The following is a 16,866-nucleotide window of genomic DNA, read 5'->3' on the forward strand; positions in this document are numbered from 1 at the left end:
TTTTTTCGGGCCGAATTTTTGAGTTTCGATATCTCAGCTCTGGAAGGGGCTAGAGCCTCCATTTTTGCACTCAGGTCTAAGTCTCATGGCCCTCTATCAGAATTTGGGAAGATTGGAGAAACTTAATTTTTCGCCCAAAAAAAAAACGTAAGGGGTACCACTGTCGTTTTTTTTCTGGTCGAAATTTTGAATTTCAATATCTCAGCTCTGGAAGGGTCTAGAGCCTCCATTTTTGCACTCAGGTCTAAGTCTCATGGCCCTCTATCAGAATTTGGGAAGATTTGAGAAACTTAATTTTTCGCCCGAAAAAAAAAAAACCGTAAGGGGTACCACTGTCGTTTTTTTTTCAGGCCGAATTTTTGAGTTTCGATATCTCAGCTCTGGAAGGGGCTAGAGCCTCCATTTTTGCACTCAGGTCTAAGTCTCATGGCCCTCTATCAGAATTTGGGAAGATTGGAGAAACTTAATTTTTCGCCCCAAAAAAAAACGTAAGGGGTACCACTGTCGTTTTTTTTTTCGGGCCGAATTTTTGAGTTTCGACATCTCAGCTCTGGAAGGGGCTAGAGCCTCCATTTTTGCACTCAGGTCTAAGTCTCATGGCCCTCTATCAGAATTTGGGAAGATTGGAGAAACTTAATTTTTCGCCCAAAAAAAAAAAACGTAAGGGGTACCACTGTCGTTTTTTTTTTTCGGGCCGAATTTTTGAGTTTCGATATCTCAGCTCTGGAAGGGGCTAGAGCCTCCATTTTTGCACTCAGGTCTAAGTCTTATGGCCCTCTATCAGAATTTGGGAAGATTTGAGAAACTTAATTTTTCGCCCAAAAAAAAAAAACGTAAGGGGTACCACTGTCGTTTTTTTTTCGGGCCGAATTTTTGAGTTTCGATATCTCAGCTCTGGAAGGGGCTAGAGTCTCCATTTTTGCACTCAGGTCTAAGTCTCATAGCCCTCTATCAGAATTTGGGAAGGTTGGAGAAACTTAATTTTTCGCCCAAAAAAAAAAACGTAAGGGGTACCACTGTCGTTTTTTTTCTGGTCGAAATTTTGAATTTCGATATCTCAGCTCTGGAAGGGTCTAGAGCCTCCATTTTTGCACTCAGGTCTAAGTCTCATGGCCCTCTATCAGAATTTGGAAGATTGGAGAAACTTAATTTTTCGCCCAAAAAAAAAACGTAAGGGGTACCACTGTCGTTTTTTTTCGGGCCGAATTTTTGAGTTTCGATATCTCAGCTCTGGAAGGGGCTAGAGCCTCCATTTTTGCACTCAGGTCTAAGTCTCATGGCCCTCTATCAGAATTTGGGAAGATTGGAGAAACTTAATTTTTCGCCCAAAAAAAAAACGTAAGGGGTACCACTGTCGTTTTTTTTTTCTGGTCGAAATTTTGAATTTCGATATCTCAGCTCTGGAAGGGTCTAGAGCCTCCATTTTTGCACTCAGGTCTAAGTCTCATGGCCCTCTATCAGAATTTGGGAAGATTTGGAGAAACTTAATTTTTCGCCCAAAAAAAAAAAAACGTAAGGGGTACCACTGTCGTTTTTTTTTCCGGGACGAATTTTTGAGTTTCGTTATCTCAGCTCTGGAAGGGGCTAGAACCTCCATTTTTGCACTCAGGTCTAAGTCTCATGGCCCTCTATCAGAATTTGGGAAGATTGGAGAAACTTAATTTTTCGCCCAAAAAAAAAAACGTAAGGGGTACCACTGTCGTTTTTTTTTTTCGGGCCGAATTTTTGAGTTTCGATATCTCAGCTCTGGAAGGGGCTAGAGCCTCCATTTTTGCACTCAGGTCTAAGTCTCATGGCCCTCTATCAGAATTTGGGAAGATTGGAGAAACTTAATTTTTCGCCCCAAAAAAAAAACGTAAGGGGTACCACTGTCGTTTTTTTTTCGGGCCGAATTTTTGAGTTTCGATATCTCAGCTCTGGAAGGGGCTAGAGCCTCCATTTTTGCACTCAGGTCTAAGTCTCATGGCCCTCTATCAGAATTTGGGAAGATTTGAGAAACTTAATTTTTCGCCCAAAAAAAAAAAAAAAAACGTAAGGGGTACCACTGTCGTTTTTTTTTCGGGCCGAATTTTTGAGTTTCGATATCTCAGCTCTGGAAGGGACTAGAGCCTCCATTTTTGCACTCAGGTCTAAGTCTCATGGCCCTCTATCAGAATCCAGAGTTTTGGGAAGATTGGAGAAACTTAATTTTTCGCCCCAAAAAAAAAAAACGTAAGGGGTACCACTGTCGTTTTTTTTTTCGGGCCGAATTTTTGAGTTTCGATATCTCAGCTCTGGAAGGGGCTAGAGCCTCCATTTTTGCACTCAGGTCTAAGTCTCATGGCCCTCTATCAGAATTTGGGAAGATTGGAGAAACTTAATTTTTCGCCCCCCCAAAAAAAACGTAAGGGGTACCACTGTCGTTTTTTTTTTTTTTCGGGCCGAATTTTTGAGTTTCGATATCTCAGCTCTGGAAGGGGCTAGAGCCTCCATTTTTGCACTCAGGTCTAAGTCTCATGGCCCTCTATCAGAATTTGGGAAGATTGGAGAAACTTAATTTTTCGCCCAAAAAAAAAAACGTAAGGGGTACCACTGTCGTTTTTTTTCGGGCCGAATTTTTGAGTTTCGATATCTCAGCTCTGGAAGGGGCTAGAGCCTCCATTTTTGCACTCAGGTCTAAGTCTCATGGCCCTCTATCAGAATTTGGGAAGATTGGAGAAACTTAATTTTTCGCCCCCCCAAAAAAAACGTAAGGGGTACCACTGTCGTTTTTTTTTTTTTCGGGCCGAATTTTTGAGTTTCGATATCTCAGCTCTGGAAGGGGCTAGAGCCTCCATTTTTGCACTCAGGTCTAAGTCTCATGGCCCTCTATCAGAATTTGGGAAGATTGGAGAAACTTAATTTTTCGCCCAAAAAAAAAAAACGTAAGGGGTACCACTGTCGTTTTTTTTCTGGTCGAAATTTTGAATTTCAATATCTCAGCTCTGGAAGGGTCTAGAGCCTCCATTTTTGCACTCAGGTCTAAGTCCCATGGCCCTCTATCAGAATTTGGGAAGATTGGAGAAACTTAATTTTTCGCCCCAAAAAAAAATGTAAGGGGTACCACTGTCGTTTTTTTTTTCGGGCCGAATTTTTGAGTTTCGATATCTCAGCTCTGGAAGGGGCTAGAGCCTCCATTTTTGCACTCAGGTCTAAGTCTCATGGCCCTCTATCAGAATTTGGGAAGATTTGAGAAACTTAAATTTTCGCCCAAAAAAAAAAAAAACGTAAGGGGTACCACTGTCGTTTTTTTTTCGGGCCGAATTTTTGAGTTTCGATATCTCAGCTCTGGAAGGGGCTAGAGCCTCAATTTTTGCACTCAGGTCTAAGTCTCATGGCCCTCTATCAAAATTTGGGAAGATTGGAGAAACTAAATTTTTCGCCCAAAAAAAAAACGTAAGGGGTACCACTGTCGGTTTTTTTTTTTGGGCCGAATTTTTGAGTTTCGATATCTCAGCTCTGGAAGGGGCTAGAGCCTCCATTTTTGCACTCAGGTCTAAGTCTCATGGCCCTCTATCAGAATTTGGGAAGATTTGAGAAACTTAATTTTTCGCCCAAAAAAAAAAAAACGTAAGGGGTACCACTGTCGTTTTTTTTTCGGGCCGAATTTTTGAGTTTCGATATCTCAGCTCTGGAAGGGACTAGAGCCTCCATTTTTGCACTCAGGTCTAAGTCTCATGGCCCTCTATCAGAATCCAGAGTTTTTGGGAAGATTGGAGAAACTTAATTTTTCGCCCCAAAAAAAAAAACGTAAGGGGTACCACTGTCGTTTTTTTTTCGGGCCGAATTTTTGAGTTTCGATATCTCAGCTCTGGAAGGGGCTAGAGCCTCCATTTTTGCACTCAGGTCTAAGTCTCATGGCCCTCTATCAGAATTTGGGAAGATTGGAGAAACTTAATTTTTCGCCCCCCCCCCCAAAAAAACGTAAGGGGTACCACTGTCGTTTTTTTTTTTTTTCGGGCCGAATTTTTGAGTTTCGATGTCTCAGCTCTGGAAGGGGCTAGAGCCTCCATTTTTGCACTCAGGTCTAAGTCTCATGGCCCTCTATCAGAATTTGGGAAGATTGGAGAAACTTAATTTTTCGCCCAAAAAAAAAAAACGTAAGGGGTACCACTGTCGTTTTTTTTCGGGCCGAATTTTTGAGTTTCGATATCTCAGCTCGGGAAGGGGCTAGAGCCTCCATTTTTGCACTCAGGTCTAAGTCTCATGGCCCTCTATCAGAATTTGGGAAGATTGGAGAAACTTCATTTTTCGCCCCCCCCCAAAAAAAACGTAAGGGGTACCACTGTCGTTTTTTTTTCGGGCCGAATTTTTGAGTTTCGATATCTCAGCTCTGGAAGGGGCTAGAGCCTCCATTTTTGCACTCAGGTCTAAGTCTCATGGCCCTCTATCAGAATTTGGGAAGATTGGAGAAACTTAATTTTTCGCCCAAAAAAAAAACGTAAGGGGTACCACTGTCGTTTTTTTTCTGGTCGAAATTTTGAATTTCAATATCTCAGCTCTGGAAGGGTCTAGAGCCTCCATTTTTGCACTCAGGTCTAAGTCTCATGGCCCTCTATCAGAATTTGGGAAGATTTGAGAAACTTAATTTTTCGCCCAAAAAAAAAAAACCGTAAGGGGTACCACTGTCGTTTTTTTTTCAGGCCGAATTTTTGAGTTTCGATATCTCAGCTCTGGAAGGGGCTAGAGCCTCCATTTTTGCACTCAGGTCTAAGTCTCATGGCCCTCTATCAGAATTTGGGAAGATTGGAGAAACTTAATTTTTCGCCCCAAAAAAAAACGTAAGGGGTACCACTGTCGTTTTTTTTTTCGGGCCGAATTTTTGAGTTTCGACATCTCAGCTCTGGAAGGGGCTAGAGCCTCCATTTTTGCACTCAGGTCTAAGTCTCATGGCCCTCTATCAGAATTTGGGAAGATTGGAGAAACTTAATTTTTCGCCCAAAAAAAAAAAACGTAAGGGGTACCACTGTCGTTTTTTTTTTTCGGGCCGAATTTTTGAGTTTCGATATCTCAGCTCTGGAAGGGGCTAGAGCCTCCATTTTTGCACTCAGGTCTAAGTCTTATGGCCCTCTATCAGAATTTGGGAAGATTTGAGAAACTTAATTTTTCGCCCAAAAAAAAAAAACGTAAGGGGTACCACTGTCGTTTTTTTTTCGGGCCGAATTTTTGAGTTTCGATATCTCAGCTCTGGAAGGGGCTAGAGTCTCCATTTTTGCACTCAGGTCTAAGTCTCATAGCCCTCTATCAGAATTTGGGAAGGTTGGAGAAACTTAATTTTTCGCCCAAAAAAAAAAACGTAAGGGGTACCACTGTCGTTTTTTTTCTGGTCGAAATTTTGAATTTCGATATCTCAGCTCTGGAAGGGTCTAGAGCCTCCATTTTTGCACTCAGGTCTAAGTCTCATGGCCCTCTATCAGAATTTGGAAGATTGGAGAAACTTAATTTTTCGCCCAAAAAAAAAACGTAAGGGGTACCACTGTCGTTTTTTTTCGGGCCGAATTTTTGAGTTTCGATATCTCAGCTCTGGAAGGGGCTAGAGCCTCCATTTTTGCACTCAGGTCTAAGTCTCATGGCCCTCTATCAGAATTTGGGAAGATTGGAGAAACTTAATTTTTCGCCCAAAAAAAAAACGTAAGGGGTACCACTGTCGTTTTTTTTTTCTGGTCGAAATTTTGAATTTCGATATCTCAGCTCTGGAAGGGTCTAGAGCCTCCATTTTTGCACTCAGGTCTAAGTCTCATGGCCCTCTATCAGAATTTGGGAAGATTTGGAGAAACTTAATTTTTCGCCCAAAAAAAAAAAAACGTAAGGGGTACCACTGTCGTTTTTTTTTCCGGGACGAATTTTTGAGTTTCGTTATCTCAGCTCTGGAAGGGGCTAGAACCTCCATTTTTGCACTCAGGTCTAAGTCTCATGGCCCTCTATCAGAATTTGGGAAGATTGGAGAAACTTAATTTTTCGCCCAAAAAAAAAAACGTAAGGGGTACCACTGTCGTTTTTTTTTTTCGGGCCGAATTTTTGAGTTTCGATATCTCAGCTCTGGAAGGGGCTAGAGCCTCCATTTTTGCACTCAGGTCTAAGTCTCATGGCCCTCTATCAGAATTTGGGAAGATTGGAGAAACTTAATTTTTCGCCCCAAAAAAAAAACGTAAGGGGTACCACTGTCGTTTTTTTTTCGGGCCGAATTTTTGAGTTTCGATATCTCAGCTCTGGAAGGGGCTAGAGCCTCCATTTTTGCACTCAGGTCTAAGTCTCATGGCCCTCTATCAGAATTTGGGAAGATTTGAGAAACTTAATTTTTCGCCCAAAAAAAAAAAAAAAACGTAAGGGGTACCACTGTCGTTTTTTTTTCGGGCCGAATTTTTGAGTTTCGATATCTCAGCTCTGGAAGGGACTAGAGCCTCCATTTTTGCACTCAGGTCTAAGTCTCATGGCCCTCTATCAGAATCCAGAGTTTTGGGAAGATTGGAGAAACTTAATTTTTCGCCCCAAAAAAAAAAAACGTAAGGGGTACCACTGTCGTTTTTTTTTTCGGGCCGAATTTTTGAGTTTCGATATCTCAGCTCTGGAAGGGGCTAGAGCCTCCATTTTTGCACTCAGGTCTAAGTCTCATGGCCCTCTATCAGAATTTGGGAAGATTGGAGAAACTTAATTTTTCGCCCCCCCAAAAAAAACGTAAGGGGTACCACTGTCGTTTTTTTTTTTTTTCGGGCCGAATTTTTGAGTTTCGATATCTCAGCTCTGGAAGGGGCTAGAGCCTCCATTTTTGCACTCAGGTCTAAGTCTCATGGCCCTCTATCAGAATTTGGGAAGATTGGAGAAACTTAATTTTTCGCCCAAAAAAAAAAACGTAAGGGGTACCACTGTCGTTTTTTTTCGGGCCGAATTTTTGAGTTTCGATATCTCAGCTCTGGAAGGGGCTAGAGCCTCCATTTTTGCACTCAGGTCTAAGTCTCATGGCCCTCTATCAGAATTTGGGAAGATTGGAGAAACTTAATTTTTCGCCCCCCCAAAAAAAACGTAAGGGGTACCACTGTCGTTTTTTTTTTTTCGGGCCGAATTTTTGAGTTTCGATATCTCAGCTCTGGAAGGGGCTAGAGCCTCCATTTTTGCACTCAGGTCTAAGTCTCATGGCCCTCTATCAGAATTTGGGAAGATTGGAGAAACTTAATTTTTCGCCCAAAAAAAAAAACGTAAGGGGTACCAATGTCGTTTTTTTTTTCGGGCCGAATTTTTGAGTTTCGATATCTCAGCTCTGGAAGGGGCTAGAGCCTCCATTTTTGCACTCAGGTCTAAGTCTCATGGCCCTCTATCAGAATTTGGGAAGATTGGAGAAACTTCATTTTTCGCCCCCCCCAAAAAAAACGTAAGGGGTACCACTGTCGTTTTTTTTTCGGGCCGAATTTTTGAGTTTCGATATCTCAGCTCTGGAAGGGGCTAGAGCCTCCATTTTTGCACTCAGGTCTAAGTCTCATGGCCCTCTATCAGAATTTGGGAAGATTGGAGAAACTTAATTTTTCGCCCAAAAAAAAAACGTAAGGGGTACCACTGTCGTTTTTTTTCTGGTCGAAATTTTGAATTTCAATATCTCAGCTCTGGAAGGGTCTAGAGCCTCCATTTTTGCACTCAGGTCTAAGTCTCATGGCCCTCTATCAGAATTTGGGAAGATTTGAGAAACTTAATTTTTCGCCCAAAAAAAAAAAAACCGTAAGGGGTACCACTGTCGTTTTTTTTTCAGGCCGAATTTTTGAGTTTCGATATCTCAGCTCTGGAAGGGGCTAGAGCCTCCATTTTTGCACTCAGGTCTAAGTCTCATGGCCCTCTATCAGAATTTGGGAAGATTGGAGAAACTTAATTTTTCGCCCCAAAAAAAAACGTAAGGGGTACCACTGTCGTTTTTTTTTTCGGGCCGAATTTTTGAGTTTCGACATCTCAGCTCTGGAAGGGGCTAGAGCCTCCATTTTTGCACTCAGGTCTAAGTCTCATGGCCCTCTATCAGAATTTGGGAAGATTGGAGAAACTTAATTTTTCGCCCAAAAAAAAAAAACGTAAGGGGTACCACTGTCGTTTTTTTTTTTCGGGCCGAATTTTTGAGTTTCGATATCTCAGCTCTGGAAGGGGCTAGAGCCTCCATTTTTGCACTCAGGTCTAAGTCTTATGGCCCTCTATCAGAATTTGGGAAGATTTGAGAAACTTAATTTTTCGCCCAAAAAAAAAAAACGTAAGGGGTACCACTGTCGTTTTTTTTTCGGGCCGAATTTTTGAGTTTCGATATCTCAGCTCTGGAAGGGGCTAGAGTCTCCATTTTTGCACTCAGGTCTAAGTCTCATAGCCCTCTATCAGAATTTGGGAAGGTTGGAGAAACTTAATTTTTCGCCCAAAAAAAAAAACGTAAGGGGTACCACTGTCGTTTTTTTTCTGGTCGAAATTTTGAATTTCGATATCTCAGCTCTGGAAGGGTCTAGAGCCTCCATTTTTGCACTCAGGTCTAAGTCTCATGGCCCTCTATCAGAATTTGGAAGATTGGAGAAACTTAATTTTTCGCCCAAAAAAAAAACGTAAGGGGTACCACTGTCGTTTTTTTTCGGGCCGAATTTTTGAGTTTCGATATCTCAGCTCTGGAAGGGGCTAGAGCCTCCATTTTTGCACTCAGGTCTAAGTCTCATGGCCCTCTATCAGAATTTGGGAAGATTGGAGAAACTTAATTTTTCGCCCAAAAAAAAAACGTAAGGGGTACCACTGTCGTTTTTTTTTTCTGGTCGAAATTTTGAATTTCGATATCTCAGCTCTGGAAGGGTCTAGAGCCTCCATTTTTGCACTCAGGTCTAAGTCTCATGGCCCTCTATCAGAATTTGGGAAGATTTGGAGAAACTTAATTTTTCGCCCAAAAAAAAAAAAACGTAAGGGGTACCACTGTCGTTTTTTTTTCCGGGACGAATTTTTGAGTTTCGTTATCTCAGCTCTGGAAGGGGCTAGAACCTCCATTTTTGCACTCAGGTCTAAGTCTCATGGCCCTCTATCAGAATTTGGGAAGATTGGAGAAACTTAATTTTTCGCCCAAAAAAAAAAACGTAAGGGGTACCACTGTCGTTTTTTTTTTCGGGCCGAATTTTTGAGTTTCGATATCTCAGCTCTGGAAGGGGCTAGAGCCTCCATTTTTGCACTCAGGTCTAAGTCTCATGGCCCTCTATCAGAATTTGGGAAGATTGGAGAAACTTAATTTTTCGCCCCAAAAAAAAAACGTAAGGGGTACCACTGTCGTTTTTTTTTCGGGCCGAATTTTTGAGTTTCGATATCTCAGCTCTGGAAGGGGCTAGAGCCTCCATTTTTGCACTCAGGTCTAAGTCTCATGGCCCTCTATCAGAATTTGGGAAGATTTGAGAAACTTAATTTTTCGCCCAAAAAAAAAAAAAAAAACGTAAGGGGTACCACTGTCGTTTTTTTTTCGGGCCGAATTTTTGAGTTTCGATATCTCAGCTCTGGAAGGGACTAGAGCCTCCATTTTTGCACTCAGGTCTAAGTCTCATGGCCCTCTATCAGAATCCAGAGTTTTGGGAAGATTGGAGAAACTTAATTTTTCGCCCCAAAAAAAAAAAACGTAAGGGGTACCACTGTCGTTTTTTTTTTCGGGCCGAATTTTTGAGTTTCGATATCTCAGCTCTGGAAGGGGCTAGAGCCTCCATTTTTGCACTCAGGTCTAAGTCTCATGGCCCTCTATCAGAATTTGGGAAGATTGGAGAAACTTAATTTTTCGCCCCCCAAAAAAAAACGTAAGGGGTACCACTGTCGTTTTTTTTTTTTTCGGGCCGAATTTTTGAGTTTCGATATCTCAGCTCTGGAAGGGGCTAGAGCCTCCATTTTTGCACTCAGGTCTAAGTCTCATGGCCCTCTATCAGAATTTGGGAAGATTGGAGAAACTTAATTTTTCGCCCAAAAAAAAAAACGTAAGGGGTACCACTGTCGTTTTTTTTCGGGCCGAATTTTTGAGTTTCGATATCTCAGCTCTGGAAGGGGCTAGAGCCTCCATTTTTGCACTCAGGTCTAAGTCTCATGGCCCTCTATCAGAATTTGGGAAGATTGGAGAAACTTAATTTTTCGCCCCCCCAAAAAAAACGTAAGGGGTACCACTGTCGTTTTTTTTTTTTTCGGGCCGAATTTTTGAGTTTCGATATCTCAGCTCTGGAAGGGGCTAGAGCCTCCATTTTTGCACTCAGGTCTAAGTCTCATGGCCCTCTATCAGAATTTGGGAAGATTGGAGAAACTTAATTTTTCGCCCAAAAAAAAAAAAACGTAAGGGGTACCACTGTCGTTTTTTTTCGGGCCGAATTTTTGAGTTTCGATATCTCAGCTCGGGAAGGGGCTAGAGCCTCCATTTTTGCACTCAGGTCTAAGTCTCATGGCCCTCTATCAGAATTTGGGAAGATTGGAGAAACTTAATTTTTCGCCCCCCCCCAAAAAAAACGTAAGGGGTACCACTGTCGTTTTTTTTTCGGGCCGAATTTTTGAGTTTCGATATCTCAGCTCTGGAAGGGGCTAGAGCCTCCATTTTTGCACTCAGGTCTAAGTCTCATGGCCCTCTATCAGAAATTGGGAAGATTGGAGAAACTTAATTTTTCGCCCAAAAAAAAAAAACGTAAGGGGTACCACTGTCGTTTTTTTTTTTCGGGCCGAATTTTTGAGTTTCGATATCTCAGCTCTGGAAGGGGCTAGAGCCTCCATTTTTGCACTCAGGTCTAAGTCTTATGGCCCTCTATCAGAATTTGGGAAGATTTGAGAAACTTAATTTTTTGCCCAAAAAAAAAAAACGTAAGGGGTACCACTGTCGTTTTTTTTTTCGGGCCGAATTTTTGAGTTTCGATATCTCAGCTCTGGAAGGGGCTAGAGCCTCCATTTTTGCACTCAGGTCTAAGTCTCATAGCCCTCTATCAGAATTTGGGAAGGTTGGAGAAACTTAATTTTTCGCCCAAAAAAAAAACGTAAGGGGTACCACTGTCGTTTTTTTTCTGGTCGAAATTTTGAATTTCGATATCTCAGCTCTGGAAGGGTCTAGAGCCTCCATTTTTGCACTCAGGTCTAAGTCTCATGGCCCTCTATCAGAATTTGGGAAGATTGGAGAAACTTAATTTTTCGCCCAAAAAAAAAAACGTAAGGGGTACCACTGTCGTTTTTTTTTCGGGCCGAATTTTTGAGTTTCGATATCTCAGCTCTGGAAGGGGCTAGAGCCTCCATTTTTGCACTCAGGTCTAAGTCTCATGGCCCTCTATCAGAATTTGGGAAGATTGGAGAAACTTAATTTTTCGCCCAAAAAAAAACGTAAGGGGTACCACTGTCGTTTTTTTTTTCTGGTCGAAATTTTGAATTTCGATATCTCAGCTCTGGAAGGGTCTAGAGCCTCCATTTTTGCACTCAGGTCTAAGTCTCATGGCCCTCTATCAGAATTTGGGAAGATTTGGAGAAACTTAATTTTTCGCCCAAAAAAAAAAACGTAAGGGGTACCACTGTCGTTTTTTTTTCCGGGACGAATTTTTGAGTTTCGTTATCTCAGCTCTGGAAGGGGCTAGAACCTCCATTTTTGCACTCAGGTCTAAGTCTCATGGCCCTCTATCAGAATTTGGGAAGATTGGAGAAACTTAATTTTTCGCCCAAAAAAAAAACGTAAGGGGTACCACTGTCGTTTTTTTTTCGGGCCGAATTTTTGAGTTTCGATATCTCAGCTCTGGAAGGGGCTAGAGCCTCCATTTTTGCACTCAGGTCTAAGTCGCATGGCCCTCTATCAGAATTTGGGAAGATTGGAGAAACTTAATTTTTCGCCCCAAAAAAAAAAAACGTAAGGGGTACCACTGTCGTTTTTTTTTCGGGCCGAATTTTTGAGTTTCGATATCTCAGCTCTGGAAGGGGCTAGAGCCTCCATTTTTGCACTCAGGTCTAAGTCTCATGGCCCTCTATCAGAATTTGGGAAGATTGGAGAAACTTAATTTTTCGCCCCCCCAAAAAAAACGTAAGGGGTACCACTGTCGTTTTTTTTTTTTTTCGGGCCGAATTTTTGAGTTTCGATATCTCAGCTCTGGAAGGGGCTAGAGCCTCCATTTTTGCACTCAGGTCTAAGTCTCATGGCCCTCTATCAGAATTTGGGAAGATTGGAGAAACTTAATTTTTCGCCCAAAAAAAAAAACGTAAGGGGTACCACTGTCGTTTTTTTTTTTTCGGGCCGAATTTTTGAGTTTCGATATCTCAGCTCTGGAAGGGGCTAGAGCCTCCATTTTTGCACTCAGGTCTAAGTCTCATGGCCCTCTATCAGAATTTGGGAAGATTGAAGAAACTTAATTTTTCGCCCAAAAAAAAAAAACGTAAGGGGTACCACTGTCGTTTTTTTTTCCGGCCGAATTTTTGAGTTTCGATATCTCAGCTCTGGAAGGGGCTAGAGCCTCCATTTTTGCACTCAGGTCTAAGTCTCATGGCCCTCTATCAGAATTTGGGAAGATTGGAGAAACTTAATTTTTCGCCCCAAAAAAAAAAAACGTAAGAGATACCACTGTCGTTTTTTTTTTCGGGCCGAATTTTTGAGTTTCGATATCTCAGCTCTGGAAGGGGCTAGAGCCTCCATTTTTGCACTCAGGTCTAAGTCTCATGGCCCTCTATCAGAATTTGGGAAGATTGGAGAAACTTAATTTTTCGCCCAAAAAAAAAAAACGTAAGGGGTACCACTGTCGTTTTTTTTCGGGCCGAATTTTTGAGTTTCGATATCTCAGCTCGGGAAGGGGCTAGAGCCTCCATTTTTGCACTCAGGTCTAAGTCTCATGGCCCTCTATCAGAATTTGGGAAGATTGGAGAAACTTAATTTTTCGCCCCCCCCCAAAAAAAACGTAAGGGGTACCACTGTCGTTTTTTTTTCGGGCCGAATTTTTGAGTTTCGATATCTCAGCTCTGGAAGGGGCTAGAGCCTCCATTTTTGCACTCAGGTCTAAGTCTCATGGCCCTCTATCAGAATTTGGGAAGATTGGAGAAACTTAATTTTTCGCCCAAAAAAAAAAAACGTAAGGGGTACCACTGTCGTTTTTTTTCGGGCCGAATTTTTGAGTTTCGATATCTCAGCTCGGGAAGGGGCTAGAGCCTCCATTTTTGCACTCAGGTCTAAGTCTCATGGCCCTCTATCAGAATTTGGGAAGATTGGAGAAACTTAATTTTTCGCCCCCCCCCCAAAAAAACGTAAGGGGTACCACTGTCGTTTTTTTTTCGGGCCGAATTTTTGAGTTTCGATATCTCAGCTCTGGAAGGGGCTAGAGCCTCCATTTTTGCACTCAGGTCTAAGTCTCATGGCCCTCTATCAGAATTTAGGAAGATTGGAGAAACTTAATTTTTCGCCCAAAAAAAACGTAAGGGGTACCACTGTCGTTTTTTTTCTGGTCGAAATTTTGAATTTCAATATCTCAGCTCTGGAAGGGTCTAGAGCCTCCATTTTTGCACTCAGGTCTAAGTCCCATGGCCCTCTATCAGAATTTGGGAAGATTGGAGAAACTTAATTTTTCGCCCCAAAAAAAAATGTAAGGGGTACCACTGTCGTTTTTTTTTTCGGGCCGAATTTTTGAGTTTCGATATCTCAGCTCTGGAAGGGGCTAGAGCCTCCATTTTTGCACTCAGGTCTAAGTCTCATGGCCCTCTATCAGAATTTGGGAAGATTTGAGAAACTTAATTTTTCGCCCAAAAAAAAAAAAACGTAAGGGGTACCACTGTCGTTTTTTTTTCGGGCCGAATTTTTGAGTTTCGATATCTCAGCTCTGGAAGGGGCTAGAGCCTCCATTTTTGCACTCAGGTCTAAGTCTCATGGCCCTCTATCAGAATTTGGGAAGATTGGAGAAACTTAATTTTTCGCCCCAAAAAAAAATGTAAGGGGTACCACTGTCGTTTTTTTTTTCGGGCCGAATTTTTGAGTTTCGACATCTCAGCTCTGGAAGGGGCTAGAGCCTCCATTTTTGCACTCAGGTCTAAGTCTCATGGCCCTCTATCAGAATTTGGGAAGATTGGAGAAACTTAATTTTTCGCCCAAAAAAAAAAACGTAAGGGGTACCACTGTCGTTTTTTTTTTTTTTTCGGGCCGAATTTTTGAGTTTCGATATCTCAGCTCTGGAAGGGGCTAGAGCCTCCATTTTTGCACTCAGGTCTAAGTCTTATGGCCCTCTATCAGAATTTGGGAAGATTTGAGAAACTTAATTTTTCGCCCAAAAAAAAAAAAACCGTAAGGGGTACCACTGTCGTTTTTTTTTCGGGCCGAATTTTTGAGTTTCGATATCTCAGCTCTGGAAGGGGCTAGAGCCTCCATTTTTGCACTCAGGTCTAAGTCTCATAGCCCTCTATCAGAATTTGGGAAGGTTGGAGAAACTTAATTTTTCGCCCAAAAAAAAAACGTAAGGGGTACCACTGTCGTTTTTTTTCTGGTCGAAATTTTGAATTTCGATATCTCAGCTCTGGAAGGGTCTAGAGCCTCCATTTTTGCACTCAGGTCTAAGTCTCATGGCCCTCTATCAGAATTTGGGAAGATTGGAGAAACTTAATTTTTCGCCCAAAAAAAAAAACGTAAGGGGTACCACTGTCGTTTTTTTTTTTCGGGCCGAATTTTTGAGTTTCGATATCTCAGCTCTGGAAGGGGCTAGAGCCTCCATTTTTGCACTCAGGTCTAAGTCTCATGGCCCTCTATCAGAATTTGGGAAGATTGGAGAAACGTAATTTTTCGCCCCAAAAAAAAACGTAAGGGGTACCACTGTCGTTTTTTTTTCGGGCCGAATTTTTGAGTTTCGATATCTCAGCTCTGGAAGGGGCTAGAGCCTCCATTTTTGCACTCAGGTCTAAGTCTCATGGCCCTCTATCAGAATTTGGGAAGATTTGAGAAACTTAATTTTTCGCCCAAAAAAAAAAAAAAACGTAAGGGGTACCACTGTCGTTTTTTTTTTCGGGCCGAATTTTTGAGTTTCGATATCTCAGCTCTGGAAGGGACTAGAGCCTCCATTTTTGCACTCAGGTGTAAGTCTCATGGCCCTCTATCAGAATCCAGAGTTTTGGGAAGATTGGAGAAACTTAATTTTTCGCCCCAAAAAAAAAAAACGTAAGTGGTACCACTGTCGTTTTTTTTTCGGGCCGAATTTTTGAGTTTCGATATCTCAGCTCTGGAAGGGGCTAGAGCCTCAATTTTTGCACTCAGGTCTAAGTCTCATGGCCCTCTATCAGAATTTGGGAAGATTGGAGAAACTTAATTTTTCGCCCCCCCAAAAAAAACGTAAGGGGTACCACTGTCGTTTTTTTTTTTTAGGGCCGAATTTTTGAGTTTCGATATCTCAGCTCTGGAAGGGGCTAGAGCCTCCATTTTTGCACTCAGGTCTAAGTCTCATGGCCCTCTATCAGAATTTGGGAAGATTGGAGAAACTTAATTTTTCGCCCAAAAAAAAAAACGTAAGGGGTACCACTGTCGTTTTTTTTCGGGCCGAATTTTTGAGTTTCGATATCTCAGCTCTGGAAGGGGCTAGAGCCTCCATTTTTGCACTCAGGTCTAAGTCTCATGGCCCTCTATCAGAATTTGGGAAGATTGGAGAAACTTAATTTTTCGCCCCAAAAAAAAAAAACCGTAAGGGGTACCACTGTCGTTTTTTTTTTTTCGGGCCGAATTTTTGAGTTTCGATATCTCAGCTCTGGAAGGGGCTAGAGCCTCCATTTTTGCACTCAGGTCTAAGTCTCATGGCCCTCTATCAGAATTTGGGAAGATTGGAGAAACTTAATTTTTCGCCCCCCCAAAAAAAACGTAAGGGGTACCACTGTCGTTTTTTTTTTTTTCGGGCCGAATTTTTGAGTTTCGATATCTCAGCTCTGGAAGGGGCTAGAGCCTCCATTTTTGCACTCAGGTCTAAGTCTCATGGCCCTCTATCAGAATTTGGGAAGATTGGAGACACTTAATTTTTCGCCCAAAAAAAAAACGTAAGGGGTACCACTGTCGTTTTTTTTTCGGGCCGAATTTTTGAGTTTCGATATCTCAGCTCTGGAAGGGGCTAGAGCCTCCATTTTTGCACTCAGGTCTAAGTCTCATGGCCCTCTATCAGAATTTGGGAAGATTGGAGAAACTTAATTTTTCGCCCCCAAAAAAAAAAACGTAAGGGGTACCACTGTCGTTTTTTTTTCCGGGACGAATTTTTGAGTTTCGTTATCTCAGCTCTGGAAGGGGCTAGAACCTCCATTTTTGCACTCAGGTCTAAGTCTCATGGCCCTCTATCAGAATTTGGGAAGATTGGAGAAACTTAATTTTTCGCCCAAAAAAAAAACGTAAGGGGTACCACTGTCGTTTTTTTTTCGGGCCGAATTTTTGAGTTTCGATATCTCAGCTCTGGAAGGGGCTAGAGCCTCCATTTTTGCACTCAGGTCTAAGTCTCATGGCCCTCTATCAGAATTTGGGAAGATTGGAGAAACTTAATTTTTCGCCCCAAAAAAAAATGTAAGGGGTACCACTGTCGTTTTTTTTTCGGGCCGAATTTTTGAGTTTCGATATCTCAGCTCTGGAAGGGGCTAGAGCCTCCATTTTTGCACTCAGGTCTAAGTCTCATGGCCCTCTATCAGAATTTGGGAAGATTTGAGAAACTTAATTTTTCGCCCAAAAAAAAAAAACGTAAGGGGTACCACTGTCGTTTTTTTTTCGGGCCGAATTTTTGAGTTTCGATATCTCAGCTCTGGAAGGGGCTAGAGCCTCCATTTTTGCACTCAGGTCTAAGTCTCATGGCCCTCTATCAGAATTTGGGAAGATTGGAGAAACTTAATTTTTCGCCCCAAAAAAAAACGTAAGGGGTACCACTGTCGTTTTTTTTTTCGGGCCGA

The sequence above is a fragment of the Pimephales promelas genome, chromosome 25, assembly GCF_988280905.1.
Source record: "Pimephales promelas chromosome 25, fPimPro1.hap1.1, whole genome shotgun sequence".
Lineage (NCBI taxonomy): Eukaryota > Metazoa > Chordata > Actinopteri > Cypriniformes > Leuciscidae > Pimephales > Pimephales promelas.